Here is a 25,102-nt window from a genome sequence, read left to right as displayed (position 1 = left end):
TTAAGTTCTTCTCCTTTGATTTAATCTCAATTCATATTCCGTATACATTAGCCTGTTCATTCCATTCAGCTTGCCCTGTAATTCTTCCTAACTTTCACTGAGGACAGCTATGTCATCAGTGGATCTTATCATTGATATCGTTTCATCTTGAATTTTAATTCCACTCTTCAACCTTCCATTTATCACCGTCATTGCGTCTTTGGTGTATAGATTGAACAGTAGGGGAAAACGACTACGTCCCTGTCTTCCACACTTTTTAATCCGAGCACTCTGTTCTTGGTCTTCCAGTCTCATTGTTCCCTCTTGGCTCTTGTACATTTTGAATGTTATGTGTGTTCTTACAACTTACCCTTAATTTCCTGAGAGTTTAATACATCTTCACAAGTTAACGCTGTTGAACACATTTTCCAGGTTGACAGATCCTATGAACGTGCTTTGATTTTTCTTCAGTTGTGCTTCCATTATCAACAGTGACATCACAACTGCTTCTAGTGCTTTTACCTTCCCCAAAGTCAAATCAATTGATGCTTAACACGAGTTCAATTTTCTTTTCCATTCTTCTGTATATTATTCTTGTCAGCAACTTGGATGCATAAGCTATTAAGCTGATGATGTGATAATTATCGTACTTGTCAACTGTTGCAATCTTTAGAATGGTGTGGATAATCTTTTTCTGAAAGTCAGTTGGTATATTGCCAGACTCACATTCTACACACTAATGTGAATAGTTACTTTGTTATCACGTCTCCCAATCATTTTAGAAAATCTTACGGAATGTTGTATCTCCCTTTTGCCTTATTTGATATTAAATTTTCGGAAGCTCTGATTCTGATTCTAATACTAGACCACATATCTTCTCCATATCGACTCCTGTTTCTCCTTCTATTACGACATTAGCCAAGTCTTCCCCATCATACAGGCATTTCCTACTAACTGCTCTCTTCTGTGCATTTAACAGTTGCAGTCTTAATGTTACCTTCTGTGCTTTTAATTTCACCAAAGTTTGTTCGACTTTTCTATATGTTGAGTGTTCCCAACAACCATTTCCTTTCAGATTTCTTCTCTTCTTTGTGGTCATATTGCCTTAGCTTCTGTGCGCTTCCTATTTCTCATTTTTAAGTGACTTGTACATCTGTATTTCTGAATTTCCCTGAGCATTTATGTACTTCCTTCATTCATCAACTGAAGTATTTCTTCTGTTGCCCACGGTTTCTTTGCAATTAGCTGCTTTCTGCCTTTCCAGCCTCTGTGATTATTTGAAGAGATCTCCATTCCTCTTCAACTATGCTACCTCCTGAACTGTTCATTATGGTAGTATCTATAACCACAGAGACTCTTCATCACTTATACTACTATATCCCACTTCTTTGCACACCGATTCTTCCTGACTAAGTCTCTTAAACTTCAGCCTACTCATCACTACTAAATTGTGATCTGCATCCGTATCTGCTTCTGTGTACACCTTACAGTCCAGTATCTGATTTCTGAATCTCTGCCTGATGATGTTGATGGTATGTAACTGAAATCTTCACATATCTTGCATCCTTTTCCAAGTGTACCTCATCCTCTTGTGAGTCTCAAAGAGAGTATTCGCTATTGCTAGCTGAAGTTTATTGTACATCTCAACTAGTCATTCTTCACTCTCATTCCTAGTACAAAGTCTGTCTTCTCCTGTAACCCTTTCTTTTACTCTTTCCCCTACAACTGCATTTTTGTCCCCCCCCCCCCCTGACTATTAGATTTTCATCTCCCTTTACATAGTATATTAAGTGTTGAGTATCATCATATAGTTTTTCTACATGTTCATTGTCAACTTGTGATGTCGGCATGTATACCTGAATTCTCATTGTCTGTGCTGTTGTTGGTTTCCTGTCTGTTGAGAAGTACCCTGTCACCGAACTGTTCACAGTAGCTCACTGTCTGCCCCACCTTCCTACTCATAATGAATCCTACTCCTGTTCTGCCATTTTCTGCTGCTGTGGGTATAACCCTATTCTCTTCTGGCCAGAAGTCCTTGCCTTCCTTACATTTCACTTTAGTGACCACCACCGTTCCAGATTGAGCCTTAGCATTTCCCTTTTTTTATTATCTGGCTTTCCTACTGCATTCAAACTCCGTACGTTCAACGTCTTGACTCGTATAATGTCATCCTTTTGTTGGTTATTCAATCTTTTTCTCACGGTCACGTCACTCGTGGCAGTCTCCCCCAGGTATCCAAATATGCACTAGTCAGGAATCTCTTGCCAAGATCATCATGATATTTTGTCAGTTACCGGCCACATCTCCTGTTGATGCACTTTGTGTGTCTAATGCAGTGGTTTCCACTGTCTTCTGCATCCTCATGCCTTTGATCATTGCTGATTCATCTGCCTCAAGTGGAAGCTTTCAAACTCAATGGTAAGAGAGTTCCCTGAACCTGTCTGCTCCTCCACCCACTTTTGACAAAGCTGTTGACTGAGTAATGGTGACGTCTTATGCTGGAAGTCTTCGGCTGCCAACGCTGACGATTTTTATTCAAAATGTAAGCGGTGACAGGCTTTGAACCCAGCACAGAGGACATTTTTGATTGCTAATTAAAGACGATACAGCTAGACCATGAAGTCCAAAGAGCAGGGTATGATTTCCAGTCAGATACCTCCCAGGGGGCTCACATTTCTTTCGTGAGTACGTGCATGGTGAGCACGGGGTGCCAAGCTAGTGCAGCAATCTTCTTTCCAGGGCTGCATTTCCTTGCCCTTTCCCTCCTTTCCTCTCCTTGCTCCTTCCCCTTTGCCCTCTCCTCTCCCTCTCTTGGTGTCCTTGTTTGTTGGCCCCGCTATCCTCCTGGTTATGTTGGTTTTGTAATTTGGCTTTGTTGCATAATCACCTCATCCTTTTGGCATTCCCTGGTACCCCCTGGGGATTGACCTCCATTCTGTAGTGTGAGCCATTTGGGTAAGAACACCTTACCTAGTGTCTCCTATGTGTGCCCTCCTAGTTCATTCCACCTGTTCTTTCATGTCGTCCTCTGATGCTAGGGTGCATAGCCTGCACGGTAGCCAGCCCGTGTGGTGGCGTCGCTAGTACCCTTTTGTTTGAGCTCCCTGAACACACAGGGATCACACATCTGATACCTGAGCTGTGACCACCTCAGGTAAGCCTAGCAGTGGTAGCTTGTCGTCCTGGAGAATCAGAACTCCAGGGAATGGCCACCGTGCCAGACAGCCCTTGCTGTGGCTGGGTGGTGCATGTGAGGAGAGCCCCTGATTGGAGTGGGTGGTATCAGGGCAGACAGTATCCAAATGAAATACATATGGGTCCAGAACTCAGGCCGTTCTTCTGCGGCCGTCTCTCCGCATGGAACTGATTATTTTAGTGCTGCTTCTCCTGTCCCTTGGGCGTTCCCTTCCTTGGCTACACCCTGGGAGGAGGGTCAGGCCCGTCGGCTAGGGGTGAAATCTTTTCCCCGCTATCTGGTTTGCACCAGGACTGATAGGGATACTTTCAGCAATGCCAAACCTTTATTTTTTGTGGAACATTGAAGACAAGTTTGGCGAAGTGGACTCCCTGAGCAAGATGTGGTCGGGTTCGTTGCCGAACAAAACTGCTTCAGCTGCCCAGTCTGCGGCCCTTCGTGCCTGTAACCATCTTGGCACAATTCCTGTGTCCATTAGCTCCCACCAGTCTCTAAATATGGTACAAGGTGTGATTTTTCACAGGGACCTCATCCTTCAAACTGATGAGGAACTTCGGGACAATATCAGAAGGCAGGGTGTTCACTTTGTTCGGCGTGTTCAGAAGGGTCCTAAGACAATCGTGCGTTCCCTCTCCTGTGCGTGTTAATTGTCACGGCAATCATTCTCCACGTTCACCAGATTGCGCAGTATATAAGAAGGAAAAGAAGATACAGGAGTATAAGTCCCTTGGTCTCTTAACCTACACTGAGGCTCGTAAGAAGTATGCATGTCTTCACCCTGTGTCGATGACTAGTTCGCTTTAATTTCATCTTCACCACTTCGTCCCCCCTTCCTTACCCCAGTCCCGAACCCCTGTCCTACCCCACTCCCCTGCGGCTGCCACACCCTCTCCTCCGGGCACTGCTCCTCCTCCCCAGCCGGAGAAGTGACCCACTTCTTCGCCGTCTGCAGGTCAAGGGCGCCCCTCCCGGGATATCCCTTTCTGGCACCTTCCAGGCCAAAATTCTGCTGCCACGCGACGACCGCGAGAACCATGGTCTGTCGGTCCCCAGTTTGCCCGATCTCTTTCTGTTCCCGATCTTGCTGCAGCTGGCTCCTTTATGCCACACAGCCCTCCTCGATCTCAAACAGAAAAGAAGAAGAAAAGAAGTCCCGGGACAAGAAGCCTCAGGTGTCACCAGAGGTCCCATCTTTAGCTTCGCAACCCAATTCTGACTTGTTGATCATGGATGTCGCCCCCTCCTTGTCGGTGACGGTTGGTGACTGGCTTTAGCATGTTCAACCCCCATTTGAATCATTGTTCTATGGTTATCCAATGGATTTGTAATGGGTATTGCCATTACCTACCGGAGTTGAAATGCCTTATTTCGTCTTACTCTGCAGCTTGTTTGGTTCTACAGGAATATCATTTTACTGATGATCACTCACTGATTCCCTGTGGGTTACGTGTTTTCTGTTGAAATCGGGTCGGCCCCGTGTGGGCCACTGGTGGAGTTTGTACATTGGTCCGTACAGATGTTGCTAGCACGTGGATTCCTCTTCAAACTGCATTGGAAGCGGTTGCTGTTAGGTTCCACCTGGACTCACAGGTCACGGTTTGCAATCTTTATTTCCCTCCTGACAGGTCACCTACACCTGCTGACATAACAGCCCTTCTTCTGCAACTTGTTCCTCCCTTCCTCCTTTTGGGGCAGTGCATTTCCATCCAGACGAGGTCTTCTCATAGAGCAGTTTCTTGCAGACCACGACTTGTACCTCCTTAATGATGGCTCCCCTATTCATTTCAGTGCCAGTCGTGGTACCTTTTCTGCCATCGATCTTTCTTTTCCTTCTCCCTCCCTCTTCCCTTCATTACACTTGTCATCACACGACGACCTTTGTGATTGTGACCATTTCCCATTGATTCTTTCACTTCCTTCCCACTCCCCGATGGGAAGGCTACCTCGTTGGTCTTTCCAACGCTCTGATTGGCATCGATACACTGCACAGGTTGTTTTTTCTCCCTCTGTCGGGTTGTATTGACGACGTCCTACGTGACGTGTCTGACGCGATTGTTCGCACTGCTAGCCATTTGTTTGCAGTATTTTTTGAACTTCGCAAGGCTTATGACACGGCTTGACGCCATCACATCTTCCTTACAATTCATCAGTGGGGTCCACTGTTGTTCCTGTTGTATTGGTAGTTTAGTGTTTGGGTTGGTACTGTTCTTGGTTCTCCACAGACCCAGGAGACTGGCATCCCACAGGGTTCTGTAATGAGTATACTTCTTTTCCTCATTGCTATCGATAGACTTGTGGCCTCTGTCGGTCCTTAGGTCGCCCCTGCTCTGTATGTGTATGATTTCTGCATTTGGGTTAGTTCCTCTTCGATGGCCTCTGCAGAGCGGCAGCTCCAGGGAGCTATACAGCATGCCTCTGCATGGACCCTCTCACACAGGTTTCAATTCTCTCCTTTAAAATCGTGGGTGGTCCACTTCTGTCACCGTACTACGATCCACCCCATCCGGAGCTCTATCTCGATGCACAACGATTACCTGTGGTCCCACAGTTTCGTTTCCCGGGTAGTCTTTTCGACAACAAGCTCACTAGGCTGCCTCATATCAGACTTCTGAAGGTAGGATGTTTCCGTAAACTCAGTTCTTCGCTTCCTTGCCCACAACTCTTGGGGAGTGGAAAGCTCCATCCTTCTCTGCCTTTATCGTGTTCTAGTGCTGTCTCGCTTGGACTATGTTGTCAAGTTTATGGTTCGGCTGCTCCTTCCACACTGTGCCTGCAGGATCCGGTCCACCATTGCAGTATCCTTTTGGCCATTGGTGCCTTCCCTACTAGCCCAGTTGATTGCCTCCTGTTTGAAGCTGGGATCCCCCCCCCCCCCCCCCCCACACACACACACACTGTGTTGTCTCCGCATCGGCCATACCAGACTGACACACGGTTTTCTTTTGCGTAATGAGCCACCCTCACTTTGTGGTCATGTAGCCTTCCACTGAGTAACCCACATTTTGGTGGAATGCCCCCTTCTTTTGGCTCTGCGTACTAAGTACAGATTTCCCCGCACTTTACCTTTAATGTTGGCTGAGGATTTCTGGATAGTCGAACTGGTACTCAGTTTCCTCCAGGAAAGTGGTTTTTATTCTAAATTTTAAGGTTTTTAACCTCACTTTGGTGTTGGGGCATGGCGGTGAGGGCTGGGGTATCTCCCACTGTAAGCTGTGTCTGGAGATTCCCGCTCCCCTCCTTGGCCAAGATCCTTTTTTCTTCCCCCTTTTACTCTGGTTTTTTTTTCACTTTTTAGAATTTGTTAGTCTCCTTTTGCCATGTGCACTTCTACATTCTAGCGGTTGAACGCTTTTAAATAGCAGGTGGTCTTGCCCCTACTGCTTCAGAGGTGCGATATTTCCTGCCTCTAGCATAGCCAGGGGGTCGCTGTCTTGCTGACTTTGCTCATTTTGTTTTGACGACATGACTGCTGTTTTACATTTTTTAGCCTTTTCCCTTCTGTTGTTCTGACTTTTATGAGATGTCAAACTGTCTGAATGGACCACATTTGAAACAAGTGACTGATGACCTTGCTGTTTGGTCCCTTCAACCCTAATCAACCAATAACCATCCAGTCAGATATCCAGTACAGAAGATGCTGTGAGCGGAGACAGTAATTCAGTCAGCACAGTACCGTGGTCACACAATGCTGGGCCTTACAATCACATTCTCGTCTCTGTTCAACCATCACCCAGATTACGGGCCATGGTTTCCTTTCTACAAAACACACAGGTATGGTGTGCTCTAGTTACGTCACTGTACTGGATACTGGAGGGGCAGGTGTCAAATGTCTACCCTTCTGCCACGGCTGCAATTCTCTCCGGCATTATCGGGGGCCACTCCAGTGAATCGCACGAGTTTCCTTGCACTAGGGTGTGGCAGATTACATTTCCTATCTGTCTAATTTGGTCTCTAGCATGTTCCACACCGTCAGTATTGGTGTGACGCTTAGATCTAAGTATTATTTGTTACTCTCTGTCTCTCAGATTCAAATGCTTCATATTAAGTCTTTCTTTCTCTTTTATTTTTCTTCTTCTTCTTCTTCTTCTTCTTCTTCTTCTTCTTCTTGAATGTGTTACACTACTGGTAACACAACAATTTATAAACATTGTTCGTGAAACAATATTACCTATCCTGTGTAATCCATTTTTTATTCTAGTGGTAGCCTGTACTGGAATCTTCTGTCTGTTTTGTCCAGCTTAATTTAACATGAAAATTGATGTTTGAGGAAGAAGTACATCACCTCTGCTATCAAGAGACATCACATGCGTATATGGTTCTGTCTGCTTTAGTCAGAAGCAAATTTTGAAACAACTCTTCTGTAAGTTTTGTATAGCTGTATCTGTGACAGGCTTCATGTGTTTTTCATTGCACGAGGTTCGTTCAATAAGTAATGCCTTAAATTTTTTAAAATGCTATTAACATACATAGACAAATGTCCCTGTTGGTCCCTCCCATTTGATGTTTCAAACCGTTCTCGCAGATGGCAGAGCAGTAGTACAGCGTCAAAATGGCGTCTACACATGAGTTCCATTACAAGCAGTATGCTGTTATTGAGTTTTTGTGCGCAGGAAAAGAAACCGTTGTGAACATCCATAAACGTTTGTGTTCAGTGCGTGGCAATGCTGCAGTTCTGCAGTTGATAGCACAGTTGGGCAACGGGTGAAGAAAGTTGCACACTCAGGAAATGGCAGAAACAAGCTCCACGATCAGCCACACTTGGGACGTCCTGCCACAGCCGCTGCTCCAGACATGCTGAATCGTGTGGATGCCATTATTCGTGCTGACCGGTGCATCAAAACTTGACAATTGGCTCTAAAGTTGTCGGTCAGAATTGGAAGGTCGTCTGCAATGATCAGGACCCTCGGCTATTCAGATAGTGGTGCTCCTGATGGATTCGATTAACGCTCACAGCGGGCTACACGATTCAAAGAAGGGCCATTTCATCTTAACTATTAGAGCGTTTTGAGACCGGCGGAGACGGCTTTCTCTCACACGGATTGTTACGGGGGACGAAAGCTGGGAGCACCACTTTGTGGCAGAAACAAAAAGGCAGTCCATGGAGTGGAATCGCCCTCATTCGTGAGAAAAGAAGAAATTAGAGACGAACCCCTCTGCCAGAAAAGTCACGGTGACAGTCTTCTGGGATTGTGATGGCGTCATTTCTGTGGGTGTGATGGGAAGAGGGTCAACCATCAATTCAGGGCCATATCAGAAGACTCACACGAGAACCGTTACCGACGTGTTCAATCGGACAAGAATCCAGCAGAAATCTTGCTCTATTACAATAATGCACGCCCACACACAAGTCCGAGAGCCCGGGAATGCATTGCCCCATCCACGCTACAGTCCGGACCTGGCACCCTCGGACTTCCATCTCTTTGGGCCGCTTAAAGATTTTCTACGGGGAACACACTTTGAAGAGGAGGAGAGTGTCAGTCTTACAGTGGACACGGGCAAGACGTGTCGATGTATGTCACCAAATTCTGACTCTTACATTATGAGGAAAAAGAAAGTGGGGCATTACTTAATGAACGACCCTCGTAAGTTGAAAACTGAACTTGACGGATTGTTTCCCCTATGTCCCCCCCCCCCTCACCCCCCTGTTAGTGATATTCCACTTCCATACATTATGTTCCAAATAACCTCAGAAGCGAGTCACAGCTAGCTGACTTCAACTGCTTCCAAAACTCTGCCCGGCAGTCGTGCTGTCAGTGCAGCACAGTCGCTGTCCCCTACGTTCGGGCTGTGGTTTGCGCCCCACTCTGAACAGCCGCCCCCTGTTTGCAGCGCGGGCTGTGGCTCCAGCAGTCCCAGCACCGCCACTCGGCCACTCGGCGACCCCGGACGCTCTCCTGCCGCGGCTGCCGGCCACACTCCGCCGCCTCCAGACGACGCGGCCGTCTCTCGCCTGCGGTGAGTGCTGCCGACTTGTACACTCGGTGCCGCGTCAACCAAATGTTACACTAAAAACATCTAATTTAAGCATTTTTGAAATTTCCGCTAAAGCTGAGCTTACAGTTGTCAGGAAAAATTATTTCTTCATTTAATAGGTGTGTTTAATGTAACTGCTGCTGTTGATGGTGTTTACGTATCTTAGAAATTAGTTCCGAAGGAAGTGGGTTCGGAGCCACGGTGTCAGTGCATTGCTATTCAACGAAACCTACACGTCACGTGAATGAGTATACAGCTGTGTCGAAGTTCTCACACGGAACCTCTTGAGTACGAGATCACAAATTCAGTCTTCAGTGAGGCTCATTGGATAGTATTAACAGTTGTGATGGGGATAAATATTAGCTGCTAATATTTGATGATCTTCATGAGGAGGGCTACAGAAAGTGAGTGTCCAAGACGTACAGATATAAACCTCCTATGAGACACACGTATTACACTTAACAAAATACACATCGTCGACATTAGAGAAATGTTCAGGACAGATAATTAACTTGAACAACGAGCACCAAATGAAAAACAGCGCGTCCCAGTGGTCACATAGGTTTGCACCATCAAGATCGAAGGTGAACACTGTCGTGGACCTTACCGTGGAACTGGTCTTCCTTCGAGGTGCACGTTCAGATAATGCGATAATACGTTTTATAGGCACAGAACAAACAAAACATCTAGAGGCTGAATTTTCCAATGATATAAATCACAATGTCGCACTCCTTTCAGGAGGGATAGTTTGCTCTGAGGGAGTATGATTTTTGTACGCAGACCAGGAACGACCAAAGAAACTTGCTTTAACCAGCCATTGGTCAGAAGCAGTGCTCATACTACAGCTGTAGTTCTCTTATGCCTATTTTCCTGCTCTCGTTTGCTTTGAGGTAACTATTACCTAGTGCCCTTGCAAGATGGCGCACACGAGAAAGAATCGTAGGGGGGCAGAGCTCCTCCAACTTCTCGCAGCACAATAAATAGATTTGCAACCAATTTACCGACCAGACTCACTCGACATAATTGTGTACTGCTGCGTTAAGGCATTGATACTACCAGAGTGAGATTTTCACTCTGCAGAGGAGTGTGCAGAATTTGGAAGGTAGGAGACGAGGTCGAGGTACTGGCGGAAGTAAAGCTGTGAGGATGAGGTGCGAGTCGTGTTTGGGTAGCTCATGGTAGAGCAGTTCTCAGTGAAAGGAAAAGTTCCCAAGTTAGTCTCGGTCCGGCACGCAGTTTTAATCTGCACTGATAGTAGTTAATCTTGATATACCTCTCCTGGAACTTACAATTCCCTCTTATCCCCTCTTTTAACCACTTTATCTTCAGATCGCGGATGGTTGATGTTAAAAACAAATTCCTTACTGAATGATGGGAAAAGTTTGTCTCATCTACAAACCTGCAGTTCACTGTGCATTGTCGAGTTAACGCTTTATTTGAAATTTCGTTACCTGATTTCTTTCCGTTTCGTAGCACTCTTTCAAACTATGCCATTAGTATAGGCGTTGGTATGGGACACCACATGTTTTTGACTTGAAAATATTTCGGCGTGTTTTTGACTTGAAAATATTTCGGCGTGTTTTTGACTTGAAAATATTTCGGCGTGTTTTTGACTTGAAAATATTTCGGCGTGTTTTTGACTTGAAAATATTTCGACGTTTTTTTTTTTTTTTCTGACAAAATATTTCGACGTGTTTTTGACTTGAAAATATTTCGACGTAGTTTTTTTTCTGGAGAAATATTTCGACGTGGTTTTTTTCTGGAGAAATATTTCGACGTGGTTTTTTTTCTGGAGAAATATTTCGACGTGGTTTTTTTTCTGGAGAAATATTTCGACGTGGTTTTTTTTCTGAAGAAATATTTCGACGTGGTTTTTTTTTCCTGGAGAAATATTTCGACGTGGTTTTTTTTCTGTAGAAATATTTCGATGTGGTTTTTTTTTTCTGTAGAAATATTTCGATGTGGTTTTTTTTTTCTGGAGAAATATTTCGACGTGGTTTTTTTTTTCTGGAGAAATATTTCGACGTGGTTTTTTTTCTGGAGTAATATTTCGACGTGGTTTTTTTTCTGGAGAAATATTTCGACGTGGTTTTTTCTGAAAAAACGTTTCCACATATTTTTTTGTAAAAATATTTTTGTCTTATAAAATTTCCACGTAAATTTTCTGTTAAATATTTCCAATTTTCTTTTTAAAAATTCGCTGTTGGTCTTAACGAAAACTGTATCGACAAGACTATTTTCATCATTTCCACATGTTTTACTCGTAAAAATATTTACTTAGTTTCTGCATGAGAATTTTCCGCATCTTCCCACTGCACATTTTAAAACATTTTGCGTAAAAGTGGTCGTCCCTTTGAAAAAGTCTTTTTGCGCAGAGCAGAAGATGGCAGCCCCTGTTTGGCAGCCACTTTTTTGGGAAACCTTGGCAACTTTAAGGGCAGCGGTATGGCACAAACCCGCATCTTTTAGACGGAAAGACGGCAGCCACCTTTCTGCAACGACATTTTGCGTCCACTTTTTTGTGGCCACTTCTTGAGATTTCCAGGCAGCGCTCAGTCGTCGCTCGGCTGGCACTTTTTCGTGGTCGCTGTTTAGCTACCACTTTCTTGCGAGCGCATTTTTGCAACGACTTTCTGCAACGACACGTGAAAATTTTAGAGGGTGTCCACCCTTGAAAATCAGACAGTTCTGATGTGCTTACAAGTCACCTCAATTATTTACTGGTTGATAGGTGTCTCTTCAGTTATCTCTATTTTATCATCCAGCAACAATCTGTACCAACAATCAGTATCATCAATGCATTCTGTAATCTCGCGGAAAGCATAGCTGTATTCTATTTATACATGTAGATTTTATTTCATTATTAAATAACACCCAGGGAAGTGTATCGGTTATTGTGTATTCTCTTCTAAAGCCATAAGCGTATCGTAGTTACAGTTAAATTCCTTACCTACAGCTGTACTTACAAAGTTCTTTGTTTTCTTGTGTGTTGTTATCATATCGTTGGTTATTATGACTTTGTCTTGTGAACCATGTACCAGCTCGGCCATTGTTTCCATATTCAAAACCTTTAGCACTACGGTAGTTAAGAGTGAAGCCTTGTAATTTTGGTAGTCTGTTTACCTCTGTACGTTTTGTATGCACAACTGTTTGGTCCTGTTCCTGTCCATTCAATACCGTAATCATCTTTACCAAACTCGTCAGTCGATTCACAAAGCGTGCAACCTGTTTCTACAGTATTCGTACCATCGTCGATATAAACAAGAGTGTCTGTGTCATAGGACACAATTTTATCACCTAATCTATCGAGCATATCGTACGGCCTCATTCTAGTGTTGGAAGTGGTGAAGGTGGACACAAATAGGTTGGTACTTGTACGGTCTTAGACATTGTACTGATATATAACTTGGATTACACAGGTATGATTTCAGGAAAATTAGTGAAAAAATTCCATCAGGTACAGTTGTTTCAGAAACAGCTTCTCTAGTTTGAGCTTTTTTCGATATCTCAGCACTCTAGTGAGTTTGAATTTTGGTTTTTAGGATCTCCGTAAACTGTTACTTAGCCATTTTTATACTAGATGTACGCAAAATAAAAGAGTAATCAGGAGAAACCAGCAGTATTTTCATGTCAGTGCCTGTCTGCTGCACTGCCCCTTCCCCCGCCATCACCGAGCAGTGAGCGTCTGCTGTTGTCCTCCAGTTCACAGTACCTCTTCACTCTGTGATGTTCACGTGATGTTGTTGTTGTTGGTGGTGGTGCTTTAAACTAGTGACTGTTTCCTTGTGCTGTGAAGTTGTTCTATGGACAGTGGCTACCAGAGGATATATAAATTCGGCACATCGCTTGTGCTACATTTGTGGTAACTATACCGTTAAAAAGCAACAAACAAACATTTCCGATTTTGTTGAAAAGGTATATTTCGCCTATTTCGGTATAAAGTTAGGTGATCAAGATAAGCCTTGGGCCCCACACAGTTTGTCCAGTGTGTGTTGAAGAACTGAGGCAATGGTTTCAACGTAAAAAGCAGTTGGTACATTATGGAATACCAATGGTTTGGAGGAGCCCAAAAATCATAGTGAAGACTGCTATTTTTGTTGTTGCAATGCAAGAAGACAGAGATTGCAATGATTCTGGCACAACCGATCCCATTCCGTTCTCACAAACTGAGCTGAACGATTTAGACCTAGGCCTTTCTATAAAATCGGCAGACGTTTTAGGATCTAGATTGAAAGATAAACATATATTGGCACCAGGTAGATCCTTTTCTTCGTATCGATCGAGGGAAAAAGAGTTTGTATCTTTCTTCCCTCAAGAAGGTGACATGGTGTTTTGCAGTGATGTTCCCCCTGGACTTATGGCACGTTTCAAAATAGAATATGCTCCTGATGAGTGGAGACTTTTTATTGATTCTTCAAAACAAAAAAAAGCCTTAAAGCAGTACTTCCACACAACGGCAATAAGTACGCTTCTATACCAGTTGGACACTCTGTTTACTTAAAACAATGTTACGCAGGCCTTGAACTGGCTTCAAGCAAACACTGCTATTCAGACCACAAATGGACATTACGTGCTGATTTAAAAGTGATTTCAATGCCGTTTGGTCAGCAAAGGGCTATACAAAGTTCCCTTGCTTTCTCTTTGAATGGGAAAGTAGAGATAGAAAGCAATACTACATCAAAAAAGGTTGGCCCTTCAGAAAAACCTTACAAGTAAGGGTTAAGAACGCTGATAGGAAAAGCCTTGTGGATCCCAAAAAGGTGTTACTTCCACCACTTAACATTAAGTTGGGACTGATGAAACAATTTAAGACATTGCCAAAAGAAGGGGAATGCTTCAGATAGGTTTGTGGAGAGTTTCCTGGCTCATCCGAGGCAAAGCTAAAGGAAGGAATCTCTGTCAGACCAGACATTAGGAAACTAATGACAGATCCCAAGTTTGTGGACAAAATGGAAACATAAGAAAAGACAGCATGGACATCTTTTAAATTAGGTGTTACAGGTTTCCTATGAAACATGAGAGATCCAAACTAAAAGACAATAGTCGCAGACATTACTTTAAGAAGCGGGCTGTAACGTGAGCTTTAAAGTTCATTTTCTCCACTTGCATCTTGACTACTACCCTGCAAACCTTGGTGATGTAAGTGAAGAGTAGGGCGAAGAGATTCCATCAAGACATCCAAGGAATGGAAAGAATATATCAAGGAAGACTGAACGTCAACATGATAGCGGACTACTACTGGATGATAAAAAGTAAATGATCCTCAATGAGCCCACAGCTGGAGAAGCAATAAGAGGAGCTTTGACAGAAAGCGAAAGCATTATTATAATGACTTGTGAGATTAAAGAGAAGTGGAAGTGTGCGGGAAATATAGTTCAGAACTTATTTATAAATAAAATAAAATTTTATTGTTGCTATACCTAAAAATACTCCTTTTTTGTGAGAAAATCTGACTTGATTGAAAAAAATTGGATTGCATTTTTTAAATTGTCGTTGAAAAGTACATCTGTCAGTTATCAAATTTCAAGCAACTTCCAAAAAATATTTTTTTTCAGACCTGTGTTATATCTTCGTTGATCGGTATGATGTTAGTTGTCTCCCTTTTATTTTGTGTAAGAGCTCGTACCATTGCTCAATGTTGTCTATAAATTCTGTTTGTGACAAGTTCTGTCTCTGTCCGAATTTTCCCCAGAGGGAATTGTATATTTTGGCCACAGCCCGCTTGCCATCGTTCGGTTCAGTATTGTTAATGTCGTGCGTGATGTCTTGCTTGCCCTCGATAGTTCGACCGTATTCTTCTTTAGACTTCTAATTACCTTCCCAAGGACTAGTTTCCAGTTTGACCTTCATGAAGGTTTTTACGTAGTTTGTGAACAGTCAATTACTTTCCCATTCAAAGTGCCACATCTCGTAAATTTCCTGTATGGCTTTGTTGAGCTCTAAAGTTGTCAAAGTTCGTACAAATGCTCGCTCATAGTCACTATGGTTGCAACTACTATCAGGCTTTTCTTCTACACTTTTCAAATGTAGAGCAAACAAAAGCTTTCCTGCTCAACAGGAAGCACAGAGTGGTACAAGCCGTGAAGCACAAGCACTTTGCATTTAACGAAACGAAATCATTCGTCGTCATATTTTTGTGGCCTCAGTATCTGTACGGGATGACCAACAGATAATCGTCGTAAAACATCGCTGTCGGATATAGCCTGCCCATGTCTATATATCGCAGCTTCTTGCCTGAAACCTTGAATTTAGCAGCGTTTGTTCTTGCGCCGAAAAAGACATCTCTAGGGTTCAGGGGTTCTATGACATTTACGTTCTCTTTTGAATTATTCCACTTACAGCTCCATATTTCGACACAGTTACAACCGGCGTTCCTTGACTTTTGTGTGAGGTCTAAGAGATCCATGGTTTCATTGTTGACCGTTGTCGATAGTATTGGGCGAATAACACACTGGACAGCCGTGCCAGAAGCAATTGTGATACTGGTAAACTGTTTTTGTGTTTGCGTTCTAGCTGTCAACATTTGCGCCACATTTTGTAACTTCTCCACCGTTCAATGCATTTTGTACATTAGAAAACGAATTTAACCACACAATTTACTCTTTGCTGAACATTTCCTTCTTTTGATGTTTGACTGCAGCAAGTAGGTTCAATGTATTATGACCTGCAAATAGCCATACAAACACCAGACATTATTATGTACTGGAAAGGATCAATGTTTCTGATTTCCAGGAAATATCTCCTAAATTCAAGGCAGCTGCGGCGCAATATGTCGTCAGGATGGAAATATTCGGAAAATCCCTTCTGGAAGTCAAACGTAATTTTCACCCACTTCCTGAGCGTGCCAGTCTAAGAATGCTTTTCTAGCCTTACATATCACGATGTCAACACCGTAGTACTTGTTTGCTGGAAGTCGCCCTACATAATTTTGATTTGATTATTGAAGAAGTGTGGAAAGTAACCTTTTTTCAGCTCTTTCAGACTGAATGTCTTGGAAAACGTCGCGATTTCCTTGGATACCATATTTACTGGGATCTAACCCGTACTTTTTTCCGGTTTTTGTAATTCAAAAAACCGCCTGCGGCTTAGAATCGAGTGCAAAGTAAGCGGAAGTTGTGAAAAATATTTGTAGGTGCCGCCACAACTAACTTCTGCCGTCAAATATATGTAGCGCTACACAGGCATGCTTTGCAGGCACAAAGATGAATACTGGCGCCAAAACCTGTGCGTCCGTAAATAAATTAAAAGAAAAGGTAGAAGAATGTAAAAATTATGCGATGTATTCCTTTGTGTTTGCTGCTGTCTCATTTAAATTTTGTCTGCCTAATAAACTACGAAACTCGAGTGAGACAACAGCAAATGCGGAAGAATATACATATCATGTCATGTTTATATTCGTATTATTCTTACGTTGAATAGTGATAATGAGAAATGAAGCACAGCAACTGACTAGATTTTTAAATCTAAGATGACTTTAATTTCTGTGCAGAATGTGATGCACTAAAGAGGCGTGTGCAAAGATTTTCAGACGGAGAAAAATTTTCGCTAGACTCTAGTTCAGAACATCATCTCTCATACGCTGTCTATTATTTGGCTCTTGTTGGTCATTATCAAACAAAGCAGCAGTGTAATTGACAGCAAATAGCAGTCCCTTGCCAGTGTTTCCCTTATGAGACAATTCCTCTCTCTCTTTTTTTTTTAAATTGTAAGCCACGGTAGCGCGTATAAAAGCAAGCCATGCTGCAAGCGGCGACTGGTTGTAAACACTCATTGTCAGTATGCGACAAACAATGCATGACACAGTACAGTAATGCATTTTCAGCTTAGAGTGACTTAAACACTTATAACAAAGAGAACAGTACTCATCAGATCAAAGAAAAATAAGCAATCGATTGAAACCAGACGAAGCACGTGAGAAAGGAAGGGTACCCGTGTAATGCCTGACACACAGCAATGAATGTTTATAGAACATAGTTGCCTGGAGATAGCAGCGATTGCTTGTACATGATTACTTACTGATATAGCTTTACAGTGTAAATTGCCCTGAAGATGACCCCATTGCGGTTGGCGACAAAATAAATAATGTGACTGTCATTTTGATTAATTGACATATAAATGGCTACTTGATAAAGTTTAATTGTTAAGCTTACGACTCGGACCAAACTACTGTAGCTGTATCTTCGACCTAAATTGTCTCTCACGTTAGAGTGGTCTAAGACTTTTCTCTCCCCTTGAATTTAGAACCTCAAATTTCAGGTGCAGCTTAGATTCAGAAATTTTTTTTTTTTGTTTATTTAGTCTCATTTTTCGAGTGCGGCTTAGATTAGTTTCAAGTGAATACGGTAAGGTTTATGCTGTCAGTTATTCTGCGCCTTAGGGAAGGTATTTTTAGCACTATAATTTTCGTTCCTTAGTAAATTGTTTTGATATTAATTCCGTTATTTACACAATACTGTAAAATAAAGTACGTATCATAAGTTTGTGTATTGTGTGCTATTCACGTATAGCCCCTGTTACTCTGTGACAGCAACCATTCGCAAAGTTCATTGTTCCTAAATTCGTATGTTTCCTTTGAAGTCGTGCACAGCCACAAAGTTTGGCTTGTGTATGCCTGTATCTTGTTCTGCTTCGAAATCGGGAAAGTAGTACCTGTCTTTGTAAGTGCATTTTTAAATTTTTTAGTGCCACTCCCATTGCAAGTATATTTGTTATTGCAGTAACCACCACGTCTTTTTCTCCTTTGCATGTAGCATTTGTTTTCACTTAACTTCACATGCTCATCAGCGCAATTTTGGCAATCAGAGAAGCCAGAGTTGTCTGCCGAGTCTGCTTCTGCCTTATTTTTTTTACATTTTTCGCACTCGAAAATCTTTTCACATGCTCACTTGTGATTACCCATACACTCTTTACCAAAACAATACAGTAGTCTCGATAGTGCGAGTTCCCAATAATCCGAGCCTCTTTAATAAAAAAGAAAAAAAAATAGGTTGCAATGATCTTTCTTTTCTTCACTGACATGATAAATAATGAAAGGGAGAGTACAGGTCAGTGACAAAGCAGACGACAAAGCAACCAACACCGACGATTAGCTCGCTGACCTGTTGCACGAACATCTGTCGTCAGTATGGCACGAAATACCCCGGCTGCTATCGATCAAAACTGGAGAGTTCATACGCCGCTGTAGTTCCCAGTACCTGTACTGTACAGTGTGTTCCGTTGTACACTTTACAAAGATGAGTGCTATAACAAAAAAGAGGAAATTTGTGCCTTTGCATCTAAGATTAGAAGCACTAAGGAGAAACAATAAAAAAACTTGCTCTCGGATATGGGGTAGCTGAAGTTAATGGTTGCTGACCGGCCAAGAAAGACTTAAATTGGAGCAGTTTTCTTCACAGAAGTGCTCACATGAATCTCAGTCGAAGTATAAAGATGTCACTGCAAAAAAACAAGTGTGTCATTGTTCATGAGGTTTACCCAACAGAGACAGAAGGGTCCTCTGATTTCCGGCCCAATCTTGCAAGAAAAAGGTTTGTTTATCAGAAACCAGCTGCAAGAAGGAGATAAGTTCGCTGCTAGTGTGGGTTGGCTCGACAAGTGGAAGAAAAGGTATGGAGTGCGTCAACTAGACGTATGTGGAGGAAAAACTCTCCGGTGACGCTCAGGCCGTTTCCAAAATTTATCGTAGAGTTTAAAAAAATCATAACTGACGAAACTGGGCTAAATTTTAAAATGTTACCAGCGAGAACACTTGCTTCTCGTAGCTCCTGGGCACAAAAAAAGCAAAGAGCGGCTCACAGTTATGGCAGCTTCAAATGCAACTGAAAACCACAAACTGAAACTAGTTGTGATTGGGAAGTTTGCCAAGCCAAGAGTATCCAAGACTGTATCCATCTCGGCTCTTCCGGTTGAGTAATGCCTGGATGAATCAGGAAATCTTCAAGAACTGGTTTTTTAACTCATTTGTACCTCACTGCAAGAATTTTTTAAAAGGAAGGGGACTGCCATGCAAAGCAATTTCGCTCATGGATACTGCGTCCTCATATCCGAGTGCAGGAGAACTGCAGTGCGACGATATCCGCGCCTTGTTTTTCCCACCAAACGTCACCTGCCCCATTCAGCCCACGGATCAGGGCGTTCTGGAATGTCTAAAAAAAAGTATCGACTGCGATTGCTACAGTCAATGCTGCATTCCGAAGACAACGAAAGCATTGTAGGAGCTTTGAAGAAAGTGACTTTGAAGGATGTCGTGTACTGGATTAGCGAATCTTGGAGCGAAATAGTCACACAATTTATAAGTTGTAGAGGAAAATTCTATAGGAAAGTATGCTAGACACAGAAACTGAAAATTCAGCAGATGAGGACGATCAACCATTGTGTAATTTAATCAGTGGATTGCCAGGGTGTGAAGAGGCAGAAGAGGTGGAAGGAGGCGAGTGGTTAAATTCGGACCAACGGTTGGAAGTGACACTCTTCTGTAATTGACACGGCTAACATTCGACGGCAGTGCGAGGGTGACGAGGCAGCGGCTGCACCGGTGGTGAGTCACATCGATGGCTGCGCTGCCCTCGAGGCCGCCATATGCTACATGGAACAGCAGCCTGAGGCGACACCGATGGTGTCACACTGCCGCGAGCAAACGTCGCAGACACTTCACTATTACTTGGCTAAATAAATAATTATTGTTATTCTGCCAATGCAAATACGTGTGTAAATATTTGATTTTAATAAAGTTCAAATTTGAGTTGTATTGAAACTTCCTGGCAGATTAAAACTGTGTGCCCGACCGAGACTCGAACTCGGGACCTTTGCCTTTCACGGGCAAGTGCTCTACCAACTGAGCTACCGAAGCACGACTCACGCCCGGTACTCACAGCTTTACTTCTGCCAGTACCTCGTCTCCTACCTTCCAAACTTTACAGAAGCTCTCCTGCGAAACTTGCAGAACTAGCACTCCTGAAAGAAAGGATATTGCGGAGACATGGCTTAGCCACAGCCTGGGGGATGTTTCCAGAATGAGATTTTCACTCTGCAGCGGAGTGTGCGCTGATATGAAACTTCCTGGCAGATTAAAACTGTGTGCCCGACCGAGACTCGAACTCGGGACCTTTGCCTTTCGCAGGCAAGTGCTCTACCAACTGAGCTACCGAAGCACGACTCACGCCCGGTACTCACAGCTTTACTTCTGCCCGTACCTCGTCTCCTACCTTCCAAACTTGACAGAAGCTCTCCTGCGAAACTTGCAGAACTAACACTCCTGAAAGAAAGGATATTGCGGAGACATGGCGTAGCCACAGCCTGGGGGATGTTTCCAGAATGAGATTTTCACTCTGCAGCGGAGTGTGCGCTGATATGAAACTTCCTGGCAGATTAAAACTGTGTGCCCGACCGAGACTCGAACTCGGGACCTTTGCCTTTTGCGGGCAAGTGCTCTACCAACTGAGCTACCGAAGCACGACTCATGCCCGGTACTCACAGCTTTACTTCTGCCAGTACCTCGTCTCCTACCTTCCAAACTTTACAGAAGCTTTCCTGCGAAACACTCCGCACACTCCGCTGCAGAGTGAAAATCTCATTCTGTTGAGTTGTATTACTTACAATATTATAATATTTCTTTCTCCCATTTAAATTTCGATCGTCAGAGTTTTTGATAGTTCGAGGTGGTTCCGGTCCCGTTTACCTTGAACTATCGAGACTACTGTGTGTCTTGCACTTTCTGCATTAAATCCTTGGCTGTTTACGTTCATGCTTTGGTCTTACCACGCAAGTTGCACACATTTCCTTTATCTTTTTTGCAGAAGTATTTGTCCTTCTGATTGCAGGATTCATCACACGTCTTGCAATAGACATTCTGCCTAAAAAACTCTTCATATTTTTGATGCCATTGTGGTGGTCATTATTTAAGCACAAATAGTGTTGCTCCCTTTTCGCCGCCAGAGGAATGCATAACTGTGTTAAAATTGACAGCTGAAACAACTTTAACCTGAACATTCAAAAAAAGCTGCTGCATCGTCGATATCGTCAAGACTGAAACCTAACCTTCAAAGTTCTTTGAGTCTCGCTCACAACTCTTTTGCTAATTCTTCCTGCGGAGCTCTCCCTTTCCTAGTGTAGAGAGCGTCATTATATGTCAGTTCCTCGCACAAGTGTGTTTCTAGTGATCATTGCTCGAGGACCGCACAGGCTATCGTTGTTGGTTATTTTGTTTATACTTGTCTTGCCAATTATATCTTTAGTAATATTTACTATTTTTGTTTCCCTTTGAACCTTTACCTCGACCTATTTCGTAGACCTCAAAGTAAAATTTGGTGTTTGTGTTTACATTTTCATTGGATCATTGGATGTTATTATTATTTCAATCTGGTCAAGAGCTGTGAAGCGTTGCCTTTTAAACTCCTTTTCGATGAAATTGCATGATTAAAATCATTTTCAGCAACTGTTTTCATTTTGTCCCCTTACTTGTAATTGGGCAATTTTCTTACTGCATTTATAGCTGCGTGTATAGCCTTTCTGACAGCTTTCATTTGTTACACGGGATTACCTTTCTTTGAGTCTTTCTCACTCATGTTGTTTCTTTCCATATCTATCCTAACTTCTTGAGTCCAGGCTATTGTTGACTTCTTGTCCCAAAGATATCTAAAAATCTGTTTGGTTAACCTGTTGCTGTTCATTCTCTGTAAGTGTCCAAAAAATAGCAGTCGCCTCTTTGTAGTGTTCCATTTATGTTTCCAATGTTGCGATAAACTTCTTCATTACTTCTTAATTTCCATACCTCTGTATTTTTTGGTGCCCAAATATTTTTCGAATTTCTTTCTAGGACTTCAATTTTGTATACTTTGTAGTTCAGTACTAAACATTCATTTCCATAAAGAAACTCTGGTTTTACTATAGTATTGTAGTGCCGTATCTTTAAATTTTTAGACAGGCACCTTTTGTTGCAGATATTGCTTGTTATTTCACAAGTGCTCTCCATTTTATGTACTCTTTCTTCTAAAACAAATTTTTCTAAGCCATTTTGTTGCATAATTTCTCAAATATTTAAATTTATTTACCATCTTTATCTGCTGCTAGGGATTCCAGAGCATTTTTTATATTTGTCATAAAGTTTTTCTAGATATTCAACCTGCTTTGTTTGCTATTTCTTCCAAGAGACTGATTTGTATTCCAGAATTTGTTAGATTTTCAAAAAGGATGGCAAAATCATTCGCAAATGCTAAGCAATGAATTTCAATGCCTTTGGTTTTAGTTCCCAGTCTGATCGGTGATGGCTTCTGCTCTTTCAGTTTTTGTTTCCACTCTCTTACTGTTTTCTCTAGTGCACAGTTAAGGAGAGTGGAAACAAGCCATTACCTTGCCTTCCACCTGTTTTTATGTCGAATGCCTTCGATATATCATCCCGAAAATTTACTTTTGATGTGGTGTTTGTGAGCGTTTCAACGAATAAGGTTTGCTGATTTAGATTTGATGGCAAATTCTCTGTTCACTCTTCATCAAGCGTTGCCCTATCAATCGAGTCAAATGCATTTTTAAAATATACAAATGTTACAACTATATCTTTGGACTTTGTAAATCTGTGACGAATTACTGACTGTAGGTTGAAAATCTGTTCTGAGCAAACTCTGCCCTTTCTAAAACCACTGTCATACTCTCCCAAATGGTTACAAAGTGTTGCTCCTTCCATGTTTAATAGTAGTGTTGAAAATTTTGTTACACATTATATATTTTTTTAATCCGTGTTTCTGCTAATTTAGTTTTCGTGACACTGTTTGTGTGCACGAACCGCTGCGAAGCATTCCCTGTTCTAATCTGTGGCACACTAAGGGAAGCAGGATGTCGCGGCGTTGTCAGCAGCTGGTCTCTTCCGTCAACACATGTCGCCGACGTTTGCACCGTGTAAATTACTGCAGTACATGTTTTGCTTTACTCGTTACGGAAATGCAGATGGGACGGTCATGCCAGCAGAAAATTAGAGAGAAGTGAAGTTTTTGTTTAGTCTCTTCAAACGAGCTGCAACTATCTGGCAAAAACCACACATTTCGTGCGAGAAGTAAGGTGACTGTAGGTGCTTTCAGAAAGTGCTGCATTGCCGCACCAACCGTACGTACAAGCTGCAAATGCTTGGCCTCGCTCCCTGGTCTGCCTCAGGCTAGCGAGTCGCCACTGTTCCTGTGTTCTGCCCCCCCCCCCCCCCCCCCAGTTAAAGACGGGCGACAGGTGCAAGAAGGAGCAGCTCCCATCACGTCGCGGATCGTCGAGAGAAAAAGAAAAAAATCCCTACGGGGTTTCCTTCACGTGGCACCGAAGGTTTCGCCCTTTTTGCATCAACAATTTTAATGGCTCTCGACACATTAAAAAATTCTGCTAACAACTTAGCCTCACGGAGATATTTGATGTTATCCAGTTCGTCTCTGGTGTAGTCATCATCCTCGATATTGAAATAGTTCATGTGGTAGTCGATGATCAAGTTTTCCTTCATTCTTTGGTACAAATTTATCGAATTTGCATTGTACTCGACCCTCGGCATTTCTTCACTATTTGGGTGTTTGACCGTGATGCTTTTGCAAATTTCTTCTCTGCACTCTGATGACCCGGTAAGTGTAATCGCAGTCATCGTCAAATAATTTCGAGAGTATGAACATGTTTCAAATTTTCATTTTTAGGGACAAGATGAGGTAGTAATTGATGTAAATTCTGAATGTGCTCGTCACTAATACTGTTCAAACTTTCGAAGTGAATTATGTGGCCTCAATACATCTCTTTAACTCTGCACTCACTGTGTTTTCTAAGGGCAGGCGTACACGGAAGACTTACTGTCGCGCAACCATTCCGTCTTTGTTGCTTTATTGTTGCTTCTGCTTTTGAGAGCTCGCACACGATGAGCAACTGTTTCCTGACAGCGGACCCGTTTTCAAGGGTTTTTGTAGTGTAGCCGAGCAGTGCTCAGGGAGGGATTGTTTTGGGACTGCAGTGGTTTGTGCTGTCATCATTCGACAAAGGTCAAAACGGAAAAGGAATTACTGGATTCGCCAACTTACGTCTGAAAGACTAAAGGAAGGGAAATTCACTTTAATATTTCAACAGCTAAGATGTTACCCAGAGAAATCCTTCAGTTCCACACGAGTGTAACGTCATTTGACGAGCTAGTCCCAAATCTGGGGCCTGCCATCGCCTACCGAAATACAAATACACGCCTCCTACCAAAATACAAATACACGACAGGTGATTCCACCCGAAGAGGGGCTCAGTGTTAAGTTACGGTAGGTTGCATTAAATTACACATTTTTATTTAGCTTGATATTTACTAAATCCAGCAATCCAGTTAGTAACAGTAATCATTACATTTTGTATAAAAGAGGGATCCCCAAACTGTTTTGGTCAAGTGACCCTTTTTCCAAAATGAACTGTTACCTCAGACCCCCATGGCCAAATTACTTACTTTTAAGATCAACCCCCTTATTCATAATGGTCAGCTAACTTAAAACAGCTGCTACAGAGTGTTATTTTTCATTCTGACTTAGGCCAATAGAAGAAGACAGAGTGAGAATTAGCAATGCTTCAAGTTAGCAGAGTATTATGAATAAGGGGGCCTATTTTTAGTTTTTTCTTATTGATACAAAATACCTAGATACTAAGGTACCAATTGGAAAAATTTGCACTTGGTTAAGTGAGTAAAGTTGACTTCATTTTCTCATCAAATGTCCACAGCAGTTTATAGACCATGCTCGAGTTATACCTGCTGTCAATATACGCAGCTATTTTAAAATCTATTATATGTCCCATGGAGGATCTGTTCCATGGCAGTGCAATAGACTCTGATTTCACTACGATTCAACAATATTGAAAAACTTATTTGTTCTATCCACAAAACATTTTTAAGAAGCGTAAGATGATGATAATGTTGAAAGTATGTCAATAAAAGCAACTCTGTAAAATAAAAACTTGTCTGCTTGGCGTTCT

The 25,102-nt window shown here is 42.5% G+C and overlaps 1 long non-coding RNA gene and 2 other non-coding genes across 3 annotated transcripts in view; 1 reads left to right on the top strand and 2 right to left on the bottom strand.

Annotated features, from left to right (window-relative positions):
- The window catches only part of LOC126442705 (uncharacterized), a 98,686-nt gene that overhangs the window by 65,401 nt on the left and 8,183 nt on the right, over positions 1 to 25,102 (top strand). The window contains exon 4 of the long non-coding RNA XR_007581600.1: positions 8,918 to 9,130. This is a non-coding gene — a long non-coding RNA (uncharacterized LOC126442705). The remainder of the gene's footprint in view (positions 1 to 8,917; positions 9,131 to 25,102) is intronic.
- Trnas-uga (transfer RNA serine (anticodon UGA)) lies at positions 19,924 to 19,998 on the bottom strand. The gene has a single exon. It is a non-coding gene; the product is annotated as a tRNA-Ser (tRNA).
- Positions 20,526 to 20,600, bottom strand: Trnal-caa (transfer RNA leucine (anticodon CAA)). The gene has a single exon. It is a non-coding gene; the product is annotated as a tRNA-Leu (tRNA).

Source organism: Schistocerca serialis, unplaced genomic scaffold (genome assembly GCF_023864345.2).
Source record: "Schistocerca serialis cubense isolate TAMUIC-IGC-003099 unplaced genomic scaffold, iqSchSeri2.2 HiC_scaffold_1401, whole genome shotgun sequence".
In the NCBI taxonomy this organism is placed as follows: Eukaryota; Metazoa; Arthropoda; class Insecta; order Orthoptera; family Acrididae; genus Schistocerca; species Schistocerca serialis.
This window is presented reverse-complemented; position numbering and strand designations above follow the sequence as displayed.